We start from the raw sequence: 14,466 nt of genomic DNA, 5'->3' as shown, positions 1-14,466 counted from the left end.
ACCGACACTCTTCTGATTTCAAATGAAAAATCTTCTGATTACAATTTGAAATGAAAAATACTGGCATTATCTTAAACAGGTGTTTTCAGTGGCAGCCTAAATCGGGTTTGTTTTCTTTTGAATATACATGTATGAGTTGCAACAATATCGTTTAACGTGGAAAGCTAAGGAGCTCAGACTTATGTAACATATGTTATATTTGGGATTACACTTTCTTAGTAAAGTACAAATTCTAGTACTTTTGGGGTTGAGTCTAGACTACCAGTTGTCCGACTTCCATTTTTATGGAAACCGCGGTGGCTGAGCGGTCTAGGCGTCTGACTTTGTGTGCTGGCGATTAGGTGCCTGACTCTGAGGGTGTCGGTTCGAATCCTGGATGGGACTCAACCCAAAAAGTACTAGAATTTGTACTTTACTAAGAACGTGTAATCCCAAATATAACACATGTTACATTTGACCACTTTCTAAAATGGCATTGTGTATTTCAAAGCTCAGACTACATATACTACCCATCTAACGTTCAGACTCACTAGTGAAACTATAGCTACTTCAGTCAACTGTTCTAAACTAGATTTTGCACACTATCCCATGCTGTTTAAAGGTACTGTTTACACATGAACTGTGTATTGTAAAACAAATTTGCAACGTTGAACGTATTCTTGTCATGAGTTCAATAAATAATTAAATTCAGGGAAAACTGGCGAATTCTTAACAAAACTTTACACAAAAACGCAGCTGTTCACATGCACGATATTTGCACAAGCTTTTCAGCAATTTCAAGCAATGTTACCAGCCCAAAATGGATTTAACCAGACCAAATATGATGAATTTACTCAGATGTATGGAACATCTAAACATTTTACCAGACCATCGAGCTGGCTAGCTGTAAATTTAGACCGTCCGTCAAAAATCTAGACCGTCTATCCATCCGTCCGTCCGACCGACCGACCGACCGACAGACAGACAGACATATAGTGAGTGTCTTAGGTGAGTCTAAACTTTTGACGGGCAGTATATATAACCGAGCAGTTACTGTAAAGGTGTAAGAGAATTATCCTTTCATATTTAGTTGTATAGTGGTCACCTTGAAGAAGCTGGAATATTGTTGCCGTGCTGTATATCAGTATGCGTTTTCGTGACTTATAAGCAGGGGTATCTCTGAACTACTACACAGTATAGTCCGTTTGGCTCAAAAGCGGACCGATGAATTGCAATCTAACTCGAAAACTACTAAACATATAATGCTCAATGAAACACTGATCATAAACAAAACATGAGACCAACTCTGTGATTTCATTGTCAGAATTTATGTCGTAAAAATAAAAAAGTTGTTTAACAAACCATCATTAAAACTTTCACACAGTTCACTATTTGTTACGAGGGAGGGGTGCAAAGAGAGGAACAGTCAGGTGTGCGAGAAAGGATCGAGAGAGCAGAGCACAGGTAAATGATTCAAGACCTTTGTCGGCACTTGTGCACGTGCTCCGCCTACACCTGGCTCTTCCTCTCTTTGCAGTTCTCCCTCGCAACAAATAGTGAACTGTGTAAAAATTTGTCATTGAGTATTATATGTTTTGTAGGTTTCGAGTTAGATTGCAATTCAGTCCGCTTTTGAGCCAAACGGGCTATAGTCGTAACTGAAAATTAACATTGATCATTTGATGGTCCGGTTCGTTTACCGGCCGATGCCTCATGGTACTGATATGCTGCGAAAGGCTTTAATGACATACACACTTAAACGAACTGTGTGAATGACAGGTGCTAACGGTTAGGAAGGACATATTTACCCTTTTCTGATATCATCATTGATTTTACACAGTCATTGTGCCCTTTACAGCCAATCAAATCTATTTCAGATGATAGTTAAAACTGGGTATTCTTTGACACTGTTATAATGAAAGAACTAACGCAAAGATTTCATATTGCTTATAACATGATGTTGCAGAACAATACGTTTCAGCTAATTCTCTATGTTTACCAATGTATGGATAGATCAGTGGTTCTCGGTTCCGGGCCATAGCTCTTATCAAACTCTGAACCCGTGAAGATCCGGGTTAGAATTGATCTTCAGCAACAATCCAGTGATCAACAGCACAAGCATCGTGTGTCAACGAGCCTGACCAACCGATCCAGTTAGTCGCCTCTTACGACACGCATGGGTAGCTGAAGACCGACGGGCGCCCAAAGTGGGTTTCAAGCATTGTAACCATGTGTGGAATCGAACACGGATCTTGGCGTGAAGAGCAAACGCTTTAACCACTAGGCTACCCCACCAGCCCGGGATTATTTTCATAAATGCTATTTTAATGGTCAGACGATTCATATGCATACAAGTGAGTGAGTGAATATTTAACGTCACATCGGCAATATCTCAGCCACATCGTGACGAGAACAATCCATACAATAAAAGGTGAAAACATTTGGAAGATTAAAACCTGTCGACGATGGACAGTAAAAATACCAGACAATCACATATATGAATTTAAAACTCGCGAGCAAAGCTAAAACATCCAATAAAGGAGACAATACAGTATAAAATACGGGCTATAGATCGCCAACAACTGAAGGTAGATCGCCATACTAGGATCCATGGGGACTTACATTACGTTTGCTACCTGCATGGACCTTAGTTTGATTTACACCATCCCTTCAGCCGTTGGCGTTGAAAATGTAGCCGGCAGTTAAAAGACCAAAATACTACGATTAAAATGTGGTAAATTTACATTTTACTTTGAAGGTTTTGGGACTTACGTACCCTCTCAGTAGGACAATAATTTTACGGTACTTTAACCCCCTTTGAGGGTACAGCCACTAACAATCTAAGTTACTAATCGTAACTACCAATGACTAAAATACATCTATCTACAGAACATATTATTAAAAATTCATCTATTAAATCAATTTCGTTTAAAAAAAACAATAATTAAATAAAAATTAACAGTGTTAAAAAGATCCTTAACTGTTTTCACATTGAATTATTTATCCCTTATGATGGAGAATTCAACACAGTTCATATGCATACAAACGAAGGATATCTGATAAAATGGTGATTAGGCGTACAATGTAAAGCTTTACGAGCAGTAAGTGAGTAAGTAATTATAGCAGAATTCGGGAGGAAATTAAAGACACTATTGATGTATGGATCATGACTGCATATGTAATTGTTCTGCTTAAGCTGGGATGACCGACTATCAGGGAATTCCCTCGGGCTATAAGCCGTTAAATACATGCATGACTGTTATCGTATTCATGAAGAAAGGTAACTTTGTTCTGAGAGTCCAATGCTCAACCAAAGTTAACGGCAGTCTTAGGCCTTTGAACTGTTCAAATTTTCTCTGTTTGCTTCTTTCCTCAATTCAAAGTGTATGCCCAATTTCCATTAAGGGAAAAAATCACCCAGAAAAACATTGTCTTCAACATCATTTAAAGGCCAATGGGAATCCGTTTCTAAACATAAAATTGAGATTCGGGATTTGAATCCCGAATGTGAACAAAAAGAACAGATTCGGATTCGAATCCCAAATGTGAACAATCCGTTTCTTACTTTATGGTCCTCTTCGCGCGGAACGAATTGCTGTTCAGCGGTTTACGATGAATTTAATCCACATCCCTACTGCAGTGTTGCCATGGGTAACTTGTTGTTAGCCGAAACTAACGAAGGGACCCGAGTGGTAGTATGTAGTCCGTGAAAGCAGCGAGTCGACGCGATGTGTTGCCAATTGGTTTTTAGCCTACGGGTTCCAGGTGATTAATGATTCTCTTCTTATGCTGAAAGATCTGGGTTCATTACCACGAGAAGAGTTTCAGTTGACTGATCCGTCATTGTCATTCTTCTATTCACGGCACAATGTATGATATGTCACGATGACTTCCATTGATCTGACATTGTTGTACTAAAAGAACATACAGTAATAACAGCAACATGAAAAGACACCTGGATTGTAAATTGCAGATATTTTACACATTAATGGAAGGTGCCCAAAAAATGTAAATGAAGTTTAAAGATGATCGTTCTCTGGTATTACATTTGCAAATACTTTCCTTTGTAAATGAGACAAATCATGTGTATACCAGAGTATTTGTCCAAGCCATGGAAGGAAGAAAAACCCCATAAATCTGGCTTCGAGTATTGTTTGGCCGTACACAATCAAAACAGCGGTGTTCACTTGGTAAGCAAATCTTTCCCTACCGGTAGCAAGGGTCACCATCAAAATGTGCTGTGAGAAAAAAGGATTTTTTTATTGACGCCGAACGAGAACACTCCTGACTTGAGTGAGTGACTTTAGTTTTACGCCGCTTTTAGCACTATTTCAGCAGTATCACGGCGGAGGACACCATAAATGGGCTTCTCACATTATATCCATATGTAGAATCGAACTGTGACGGGTGAACGCTTTAACCGCTAGACTACCACACCGCATACCGTAAATAGTCCAGATGTGTCCGAACTAATACATTTTCTTCAAATAAAAACGACATATTAAATCTGATCTGATGTGTACAAGTGAAGATAAAACTTCGAGGATGTAAGTACAGTTTTTATACTATACTAAGCAGCAAAAGAAACGTCAGTTTGGAATTTTCCTTCGCAGAAACGGATAACTGTTAACTCATGTAATGTTTTGATGGTATATTTTTGACAACATCTCCAACTTTACCTGAGCAAAGGCATCCCTCCCCAAACTCAGAATGGAACCCAGGAAATGGTATCAAAAACGCAACCTGATCTCGGAGATGGTAGATGGTGTTCTCCATGTTTTTCATGCAACTCATGCTGCACGTGCTGTTCACAAGGACAAGCCCTGTAAAATGCACCCCCAAACCTGGTTGAAACATTCACATTACAACGTCAGCAGGATGCCGCGACTCACGACAGAACAAGAATATGGCGACGACGTGACCAGCGTTACTGGACCAATGTGTTATGGAAAGAGACTCATGGGGAGGTGCAAGCATCATGGTATGGGTTGGAATAGGCCTGCACCAGAGAGTGGGTCCTGTGGTGTTCCAAAACCTTGGTCAGTGAGAGGAGGCGGCATCACAGCGGTGCGCAACATCGACCAAGCTCTCAGACCCCACGTCATACCACATTTCGCACGTCACCGGAACAACAGTTTCCAGCATGATAACGCCCGGGGCCATACTGCCAGAGCTACACGGGACTTCCTACAGCAGAACGGTGTCAACATTGTGCAGTGGCCAACCCGTAGTCCTGATTTAAACCCAATTGAACATCTTTGGGATGAAATTCAGAGGAGACTGAATAATGTCATACCAAGGCCGAACACAGCCAATTTATTGCGCCAGGCCTTTCTCAGAGTGTGGTTCCAGCTGCCAATGGCCTTCATCAATCGATTGGTTCACTCCATGCATAGACGCTGTGCTGCAGTTATTGCCGCTCGTCACACTAGATACTGAAGTCAAGAGTCTGAATGGACTGCAAACGTTCACGTAATGCCTTGAAATTGTGCTGAGCTTATCATTGATGTGTCAACATATTGTACACAAAAAATGTGTTTGATCTGCTTATTATGTCAATTGCTGTAATGATTTGATTACAGTGCCTATCTAATTTTGAATTCGTACTAACGTCTTTTTTGCTGCTGAGTATATTAAGGAATATAGGTTTTCTATTTTGTTTCAAAAGTGGTTTTCTGCAACACGTAAGCCCAATTAAAGCGAAAATATTGAAACTGAAGTCAATATATACCATTTTATCATCCAATACTGGTTTCCAGAGGAGATATCGCTTGTCAAAGATATCGTTTTTGTAAGTTTTGAGCTAATTGCTGATTGGTCAATATTTCTGGACTACTTTCATCTCCCCTAGCTGTAAACAAAGCTGTTTTGGCTTTCATTTTTGTGCGTTTTATTCACTGCTTAATAGGGTTTGAAGTTATGATTTTAAAAAGTATGGGGAAACCTGTGAACAGTCAATTTTGCTGGCCAGGTCAGTCCGAAGGATTTACTATGTCAACCAAACCGGATGATTGTCACATATTTTTCAAAACCCGTTTTAAGACTCGTGCCTGTTATATTTGGACATTTGACGTAATTTCCATAAAATATGTACATGTCTAATTATTTATGTTGCACTAAATTAACATGTAAGTCTATGGAAATTACGTCAAGTGTTCGAAAATAACTGTGTGTATTTGATATTGTGTGTCTAAAGAAACACTCGTAATGTATACCATGGTGTAACGTGTTTTCGGGGTAATAACGCAAAAGATGACCATGTAAATTATTGCGTATCAGTAGATTCTCAAAACTGTAATTCCGTAATTAAATATCATCTCACCTTTCATAAATGTATTGTCAGAATGTTCTGTCGTCCGCTGGTTTCCAATGCAGTGAACATTTTGTGTCTGTCCGCCAGTGCGAGCGGGAGAAGCGATGGACCATGTTTTCGGCTTACTCGTTATACCGCGGGTCACGACCTTGTATGGAAGCCCAGGTGATGCATTCTTCTCCTAAGAAGTCAACAAATACAACGTGGCATTTTAATGAAAAGTCGTGCAAACTAGTCATTATTTTCTTGATTATTTGAGTGTTTTTTTTGGTAAAAATTGTTAAAAATAAATATATTTACAGGTAAGTGCACTCATTCTTCTTGTCTGCCATGGCAGGGACAATAAACATGATAAAACGTGTCATGTCTGCGCAGTACAGTGACATCGCATCAGTATTTTAAATGAACCCAGTGGTCACAAGCCGAGACGAATTCTGCAACACGGAAAAAAATATGCAAGAGATGACCAATTCGGTCTTATATAGTTTTTTATTACGTCGGCAACATTCTATTAGAGTCACGTGATATTTATGCGTTGCTTTTCACTCTAGCAGACGATGGTCCGCTTGACAAGTTACGAGCTTTATTTCAAAAGTTATGATCACATTTATGAAGGTTCTGAAAGAGCATTACGTTCTAGGGTAGAATTTTAGTACTTTGACAGAAATTTAGGTCACAACTTACGTGAAAGCTGGACATTTCAAACATTTTGTTTCCCGGTTGTCAGAGAAGCTTCTACACTGGAGACGGTGTTTACAGGTGGCGCTGTTATCTCTCTGTACGCGAGAAATTACGGGAAAAAGACATACCCCGAAAACATGGCTCCCCCGAAAACATGGTACGGCACGGTATATAATCTTATCGCAAAACATGTCACTTTCTCATAAACCACCATTTTTTAACCAGTTCTGTAGTCTGTTGTTTAAGTGCGGGACTACTGACTGTGGCTTGGGTTCCCACATCCATGAAATGATGAAATTTAAATATTCTTTTGTCTTCGCGTTCATGAGTTTGAACCGTGTGTTAAAATGTCATCTTTTGTTAGTTTATTTTTTTTTCGTTTGTTAAACGCCACACTAGACATTACTCCAGGAATATGACGGCGGTCGGATACAGATCGAAAATGTTTGTCTTTCATCTCATATATTTGATAACATACATACAATTCATGGTGTTTTATTACCAGTGATGCAATGTAGCCAATACGTCGATCAAAGTATGTAACATAGCCAGTGTTGCTTTGTAACAGATCAATCAGTTCATACCTCCATAATGACTGTTGCATGCATAAGCGCTGTTATATATTACCTAATATCATTCAACCTGTCACCAAGCATAATATGTCACTCATCAATCCATTATAACACGTCGAAGAGCTCTCACTTCTCGCGTTATCTCGACCGAGTTCTCGGACGTTTAAAGTTCAGGCGTATCAGCTAGTGTGATCGAACTGTAGTCCTTCTTGAGAGGAGCAAGGTCTTAGAGAATCTGGGACGTTTCGGTAAGAAATTGTCGTTTTAATTCAGTCACTCTGTGTTTGAACTCTGATCAATGGCGGTGAGAACAGCACGGCCTTGAGAGAGTTTGTGGCGTTTGGGTAAGCAAGTGTTTTCATTTCAGAAATTGTGCGTTTGAACTGTGATCCTTCTTGAGAGGAGCGAGAAGGGTAGGATCCTGAGACAGTTAGAGGTGTTTTCTGTTCAGAAATTGTGCACCTTTTTGGTGAGAACAGCAAGGCCTGAAAGAGTTAGTGGCTTTTGGGTGAGCACGTTTCTCTATTCAGTCATTGGGGTTCAAACTGTTGTCCTTCTTGAGAGTAGCAATGTCTAAGAGAGATGGAGGTGTTTCGGTAGGTAAGTGTTTTCTATTCAGTCATAGGGGTTCAAACTGATGTCCTTCTTGAGAGTAGCAATGTCTAAGAGATGGAGGTGTTTCGGTAGGTAAGTGTTTTCTATTCAGTCATAGGGGTTCAAACTGATGTCCTTCTTGAGAGTAGCAATGTCTAAGAGAGATGGAGGTGTTTCGGTAGGTAAGTGTTTTCTATTCAGTCATTGGGGTTCAAACTGATGTCCTTCTTGAGAGTAGCAATGTCTAAGAGAGATGGAGGTGTTTCGGTAGGTAAGTGTTTTCTATTCAGTCATTGGGGTTCAAACTGTTGTCCTTCTTGAGAGTAGCAATGTCTAAGAGAGATGGAGGTGTTTCGGTAGGTAAGTGTTTTCTATTCAGTCATTGGGGGTTCAAACTGATGTCCCTTCTTGAGAGTAGCAATGTCTAAGAGAGATGGAGGTGTTTCTGGTAGGTAAGTGTTTTCTATTCAGTCATTAGGGTTCAAACTGTTGTCCTTCTTGAGAGGAGCAATGTCTAAGAGAGATGGAGGTGTTTCGGTAGGTAAGTGTTTTCTATTCAGTCATTGGGGTTCAAACTGTTGTCCTTCTTGAGAGTAGCAATGTCTAAGAGAGATGGAGGTGTTTCGGTAGGTAAGTGTTTTCTATTCAGTCATTGGGGTTCAAACTGTTGTCCTTCTTGAGACTAGCAATGTCTAAGAGAGATGGAGGTGTTTCGGTAGGTAAGTGTTTTCTATTCAGTAATAGGGGTTCAAACTGTTGTCCTTCTTGAGAGGAGCAATGTCTAAGAGAGATGGAGGTGTTTCGGTAGGTAAGTGTTTTCTATTCAGTCATTGGGGTTCAAACTGTTGTCCTTCTTGAGAGGAGCAGTATGTCTAAGAGAGATGGAGGTGTTTCGGTAGGTAAGTGTTTTCTATTCAGTCATTGGGGTTCAAACTGTTGTCCTTCTTGAGAGTAGCAATGTCTAAGAGAGATGGAGGTGTTTCGGTAGGTAAGTGTTTTCTATTCAGTCATTGGGGTTCAAACTGTTGTCCTTCTTGAGAGTAGCAATGTCTAAGAGAGATGGAGGTGTTTCGGTACGTAAGTGTTTTCTATTCAGTCATTGGGGTTCAAACTGATGTCCTTCTTGAGAGTAGCAATGTCTAAGAGAGATGGAGGTGTTTCTGGTAGGTAAGTGTTTTCTATTCAGTCATAGGGGTTCAAACTGTTGTCCTTCTTGAGAGAGGAGCAATGTCTAAGAGAGATGGAGGTGTTTCTGGTAGGTAAGTGTTTTCTATTCAGTCATTGGGGTTCAAACTGTTGTCCCTTCTTGAGAGGAGCAGTATGTCTAAGAGAGATGGAGGTGTTTCTGGTAGGTAAGTGTTTTCTATTCAGTCATTGGGGTTCAAACTGTTGTCCCTCTTGAGAGGAGCAATGTCTAAGAGAGATGGAGGTGTTTCTGGTAGGTAAGTGTTTTCTATTCAGTCATTGGGGTTCAAACTGATGTCCTTCTTGAGAGTAGCAATGTCTAAGAGAGATGGAGGTGTTTCGGTAGGTAAGTGTTTTCTATTCAGTCATAGGGGTTCAAACTGTTGTCCTTCTTGAGAGGAGCAATGTCTAAGAGAGATGGAGGTGTTTCGGTAGGTAAGTGTTTTCTATTCAGTCATTGGGGTTCAAACTGTTGTCCTTCTTGAGAGGAGCAGTATGTCTAAGAGAGATGGAGGTGTTTCGGTAGGTAAGTGTTTTCTATTCAGTCATTGGGGTTCAAACTGTTGTCCCTCTTGAGAGGAGCAATGTCTAAGAGAGATGGAGGTGTTTTGGTAGGTAAGTGTTTTCTATTCAGTCATAGGGGTTCAAACTGTTGTCCTTCTTGAGAGGAGCAATGTCTAAGAGAGATGGAGGTGTTTCGGTAGGTAAGTGTTTTCTATTCAGTCATTGGGGTTCAAACTGTTGTCCTTCTTGAGAGGAGCAATGTCTAAGAGAGATTGGGGTGTTTCGGTAAGCAACTGTTTTCTATTCAGAAATTGTGGACCTTCATGGAACAACAGAAATATTTGAAAGAATTTGTGACATTTGGGAGAAGCACGAATTTCTATTCAGTCACTGGTGGTTCAAAGTGTGATCCATCTTAAAAGGGGCAATTTCTTAAAGAGTCTGAGGTGTTTCGGTAAGCAAGAGTTTTCTATTTGGTCACTGTGCGTCTGAACTGTGGTCCTTCTTGAGATGGGCAATATCATAGAGAGATTGAGGTGTTCAGGTAAGGAAGAGTTTCTGTTTGGTCATTGTGCGTTAATACTGTGGTCCCTCTTGGTGAGAACGGCAAAGTCTGAGAGACTTTGTTCCGACTTGGTAAGCACGTTTTTATTTGGTAAGCACGTATTTACCTCAACTTGTATATCTTAGCTTGATTACGTAAGACATTTACCTTGAGACTACTTCACACACCAGTACTCGTCAGGAGCATATTTGAATATTCATTACAATTTTGCACATACTGATAGTTAACCTTATCAGCTAAATGTTTCAGACAGTTCCAGTAATGTGCTGGTAAATTTCTGGGTCATTTATGTATGTGTTAGTAATATTTCAAAATGTGTGATATACTTTAGCTGCTTATCACACACACCATTGTTATGTCACTTTAAATACAATAGGCCATAATAACACATTCTGCAACATATTTCCAAAAGGGTCTTTATTTCATATGTGACGTTCTTTGTGTCTTTGTACGTTCAGCGCGTACGTACTCAGCGGTAGTTTAGCTTCACTTACGACGTATGACTGACGTACAGTACGTATTCATAATTGTGTCTTGGAGTCATGTATGTATACTTAAGACAAATTTCGTGTCGATTACAAAGCATGTATCAAATGACGAATTGTAAAAAAATCGTACTTGCTTGAGGCAAGACTTTTCCTGATAGACGAAGGGGCAATAAATAATCTAGATGACAGGTCTCTGTGTTAATGCATTATTATAACACAGAAAAGTATAACTTTGAACTTTGAGTGGCATTTTAGAAGTTGGGAAGTACAATATAGAACAAACTTTATGGATAAACGTCGCATTCGCGAATAAAAAGAAGTTGTTATCCATAAAGTTTGTTCTATATTATAACTTTGAATATGTATAATGTTCTGAGGTTTCGAACAAATATGTAAAACACACCTATACTATTTAAGGTGTCAAGTTTTGAGTAATCAGTAGACAGACTGAGCGGCGAAAGAAAGTAATCCGAGTTTGTTTTTGGCGTTTGATTTGTCGTGAATTGAAAACTGAACGAACAGTCGTTAATCGTACTAGGTCTGTTATAACACCACTTATTTCTGCAATACTTAAAAAAAGTTAGTTGTCTCTTGGAAATTTCGAATAAAAAGATATTGATTCATTGATGACTAGGCTAAGAAATTTGTTTACTACCACGTATGAACTTTACCGTGTTAAATGTGTGCCGAAAAAACATTTTGTTTTGTATTTTCAATGACAGAAATAGATTTCGGTAGTAGCGTATGTCTGATATTAACCCCCTGTGCAGGCAGTCGGTTCATAGAAATTGTGTTGTTTAAAAAATACGGCACAATACCACAAGATGTTTGTGAGCACTTCCAACTGAGCTCCAAAATAAACATCCGTTTGTGGCAATTTTTGTGATGGCAAATGCCATTTTAACATCTATGTAACTTTCACAGTTATTTTCCCCATTCACACCAAATGGAATTGTTCTGGGGATATTCAAGACTGGGTATTCTTTTGTACTGACATTCTATATTTACCTTAAGCACTGTGTAGGTATATGTGTTTTGTCATCCATTCCTGATCTTATATAACGATTTTAAATTTTGAGCTTCATGGCCGGGTGTTATGTCTTATTTTTTGTGTACGGGTCGTTGTATGTTTTATTTTTGTGTGTACGGGTCGTATGTTTTATTTTTGTGTGTACGGGTCGTTGTATGTTTTACTTTTGTCTGTACGGGTCGTTGTATGTTTTATTTTTGTATGTACGGGTCGTTGTATGTTTTATTTTTGTGTGTACGGGTCGTTGTATGTTTTATTTTTGTGTGTACGGGTCGTTTGTTTTACTTGTGTGGGTACGGGTCGTATGTTTTATTTTTGTGTACGGGTCGTATGTTTTATTTTTGTGTGTACGGGTCGTATGTTTTATTTTTGTGTGTACGGGTCGTAGTATGTTTTATTTTTGTGTGTACTGGTCGTTGTATGTTTTATTTTTGTGTGTACGGGTCGTTGTATGTTTTATTTTTGTGTGTACGGGTCGTATGTTTTACTTGTGTGGGTACGGGTCGTATGTTTTACTTTTGTGTACTGGTCGTTGTATGTTTTATTTTTGTGTACGGGTCGTTGTATGTTTTATTTTTGTGTGTACGGGTCGTATGTTTTACTTGTGTGGGTACGGGTCGTTGTATGTTTTATTTTGTGTACGTACTGGTCGTATGATTTTATTTTGTGTACGGGTCGTTATGTTTTATTTTGTGTACGGGTCGTATGTTTTATTTTGTGTGTACGGGTCGTTGTATGTTTTATTTTTGTGTGTACGGGTCGTTGTATGTTTTATTTTTGTGTACGGGTCGTATGTTTTATTTTTGTGTGTACGGGTCGTTGTATGTTTTATTTTGTGTGTACTGGTCGTTGTATGTTTTATTTTTGTGTACGGGTCGTTGTATGTTTTATTTTTGTGTGTACGGGTCGTATGTTTTAATTTTTTTGCGTACGGTCGTTGTATGTTTTATTTTGTGTACGGGTCGTATGTTTTTACTTGTACGGGTCGTATGTTTTATTTTTGTGTGTACCGGGTCGTTGTATGTTTTATTTTTGTCTGTACGGGTCGTTGTATGTTTTTCTTTTTTGTGTACGGGTCGTATGTTTTATTTTTGTGTGTACGGGTCGTATGTTTTTATTTTTGTGCGTTGTATGTTTTATTTTGTGTGTAATGGTCGTCGTATGTTTTATTTTGTGTGTAATGGTCGTATGTTTTACTTTTGTGTGTACTGGTCGTTGTATGTTTTATTTTGTGTGTACGGGTCGTTGTATTTTTATTTTTGTGTGTACGGGTCGTATGTTTTTTACTTTGTGTGTACCGGTCGTTGTATGTTTTATTTTTGTGTGTACGGGTCGTTGTATGTTTTATTTTGTGTGTACGGTCGTTGTATGTTTTATTTTTGTGTACGGGTCGTTGTATGTTTTATTTTTGTGTGTACGGGTCGTTGTATGTTTTATTTTTGTCTGTACTGGTCGTTGTATGTTTTATTTTGTGTGTACGGGTCGTTGTATGTTTTATTTTGTCTGTACGGGTCGTATGTTTTATTTTTTATGTTTGGTCGTATGTTTTACTTTTGTGTGTACTGGTCGTTGTATGTTTTATTTTTGTGTGTACGGGTCGTTGTATGTTTTATTTTTGTGTGTACGGGTCGTTGTATGTTTTATTTTGTGTGTACGGGTCGTTGTATGTTTTATTTTTGTGTGTACGGGTCGTTGTATGTTTTATTTTTGTGTGTACGGGTCGTATGTTTTATTTTTGTGTGTACGGGTCGTATGTTTTACTTTTGTGTGTACTGGTCGTTGTATGTTTTATTTTTGTGTGTACTGGTCGTTGTATGTTTTATTTTTGTGTGTACTGGGTCGTTGTATGTTTTATTTTTGTTAATGTACAGGTCGTATATTTTATTTTGTGTGTACGGGTCGTTGTATGTTTTATTTTGTGTGTACGGGTCGTTGTATGTTTTTTATTTTTGTGTGTACGGGTCGTATGTTTTACTTTACGGGTCGTATGTTTTAATTTGTGTGGTACGGGTCGTATGTTTTATTTTTGTGTGTACGGGTCGTTGTATGTTTTATTTTTGTGTGTACTGGTCGTTGTATGTTTTATTTTTGTGTGTACTGGTCGTTGTATGTTTTATTTTTGTGTGTACGGGTCGTATGTTTTATTTTTGTGTGTACGGGTCGTTGTATGTTTTATTTTTGTGTGTACGGGTCGTATGTTTTATTTTGTGTGTACGGGTCGTTGTATGTTTTTTTTGTGTGTACTGGTCGTTGTATGTTTTATTTTTGTGTGTACGGGTCGTTGTATGTTTTATTTTTGTGTGTACGGGTCGTTGTATGTTTTATTTTTGTGTGTACGGGTCGTATGTTTTACTTGTGTGGGTACGGGTCGTATGTTTTATTTTTGTGTACGGGTCGTTGTATGTTTTATTTTTGTGTACGGGTCGTTGTATGTTTTATTTTGTGTGTACGGGTCGTTGTATGTTTTATTTTTGTGTACGGGTCGTTGTATGTTTTATTTTTGTCTGTACGGGTCTTAGTGATACACATTATTCATGATGATTAAATTTAATCTA

The 14,466-nt window shown here is 38.8% G+C and overlaps 1 long non-coding RNA gene across 1 annotated transcript in view; it reads right to left on the bottom strand.

The window, feature by feature from the left end:
- Positions 1 to 4,274: 4,274 nt before the first annotated feature.
- Positions 4,275 to 14,466, bottom strand: part of LOC124262335 — a 19,402-nt gene continuing 9,210 nt past the window's right edge. Inside the window, exon 3 of the long non-coding RNA XR_006894557.1 lies at positions 4,275 to 4,377. This is a non-coding gene — a long non-coding RNA (uncharacterized LOC124262335). The remainder of the gene's footprint in view (positions 4,378 to 14,466) is intronic.

This window comes from Haliotis rubra, unplaced genomic scaffold (assembly GCF_003918875.1).
Source record: "Haliotis rubra isolate DU_JTF1 unplaced genomic scaffold, ASM391887v1 Scf831, whole genome shotgun sequence".
NCBI lineage: Eukaryota > Metazoa > Mollusca > Gastropoda > Lepetellida > Haliotidae > Haliotis > Haliotis rubra.
This window is presented reverse-complemented; position numbering and strand designations above follow the sequence as displayed.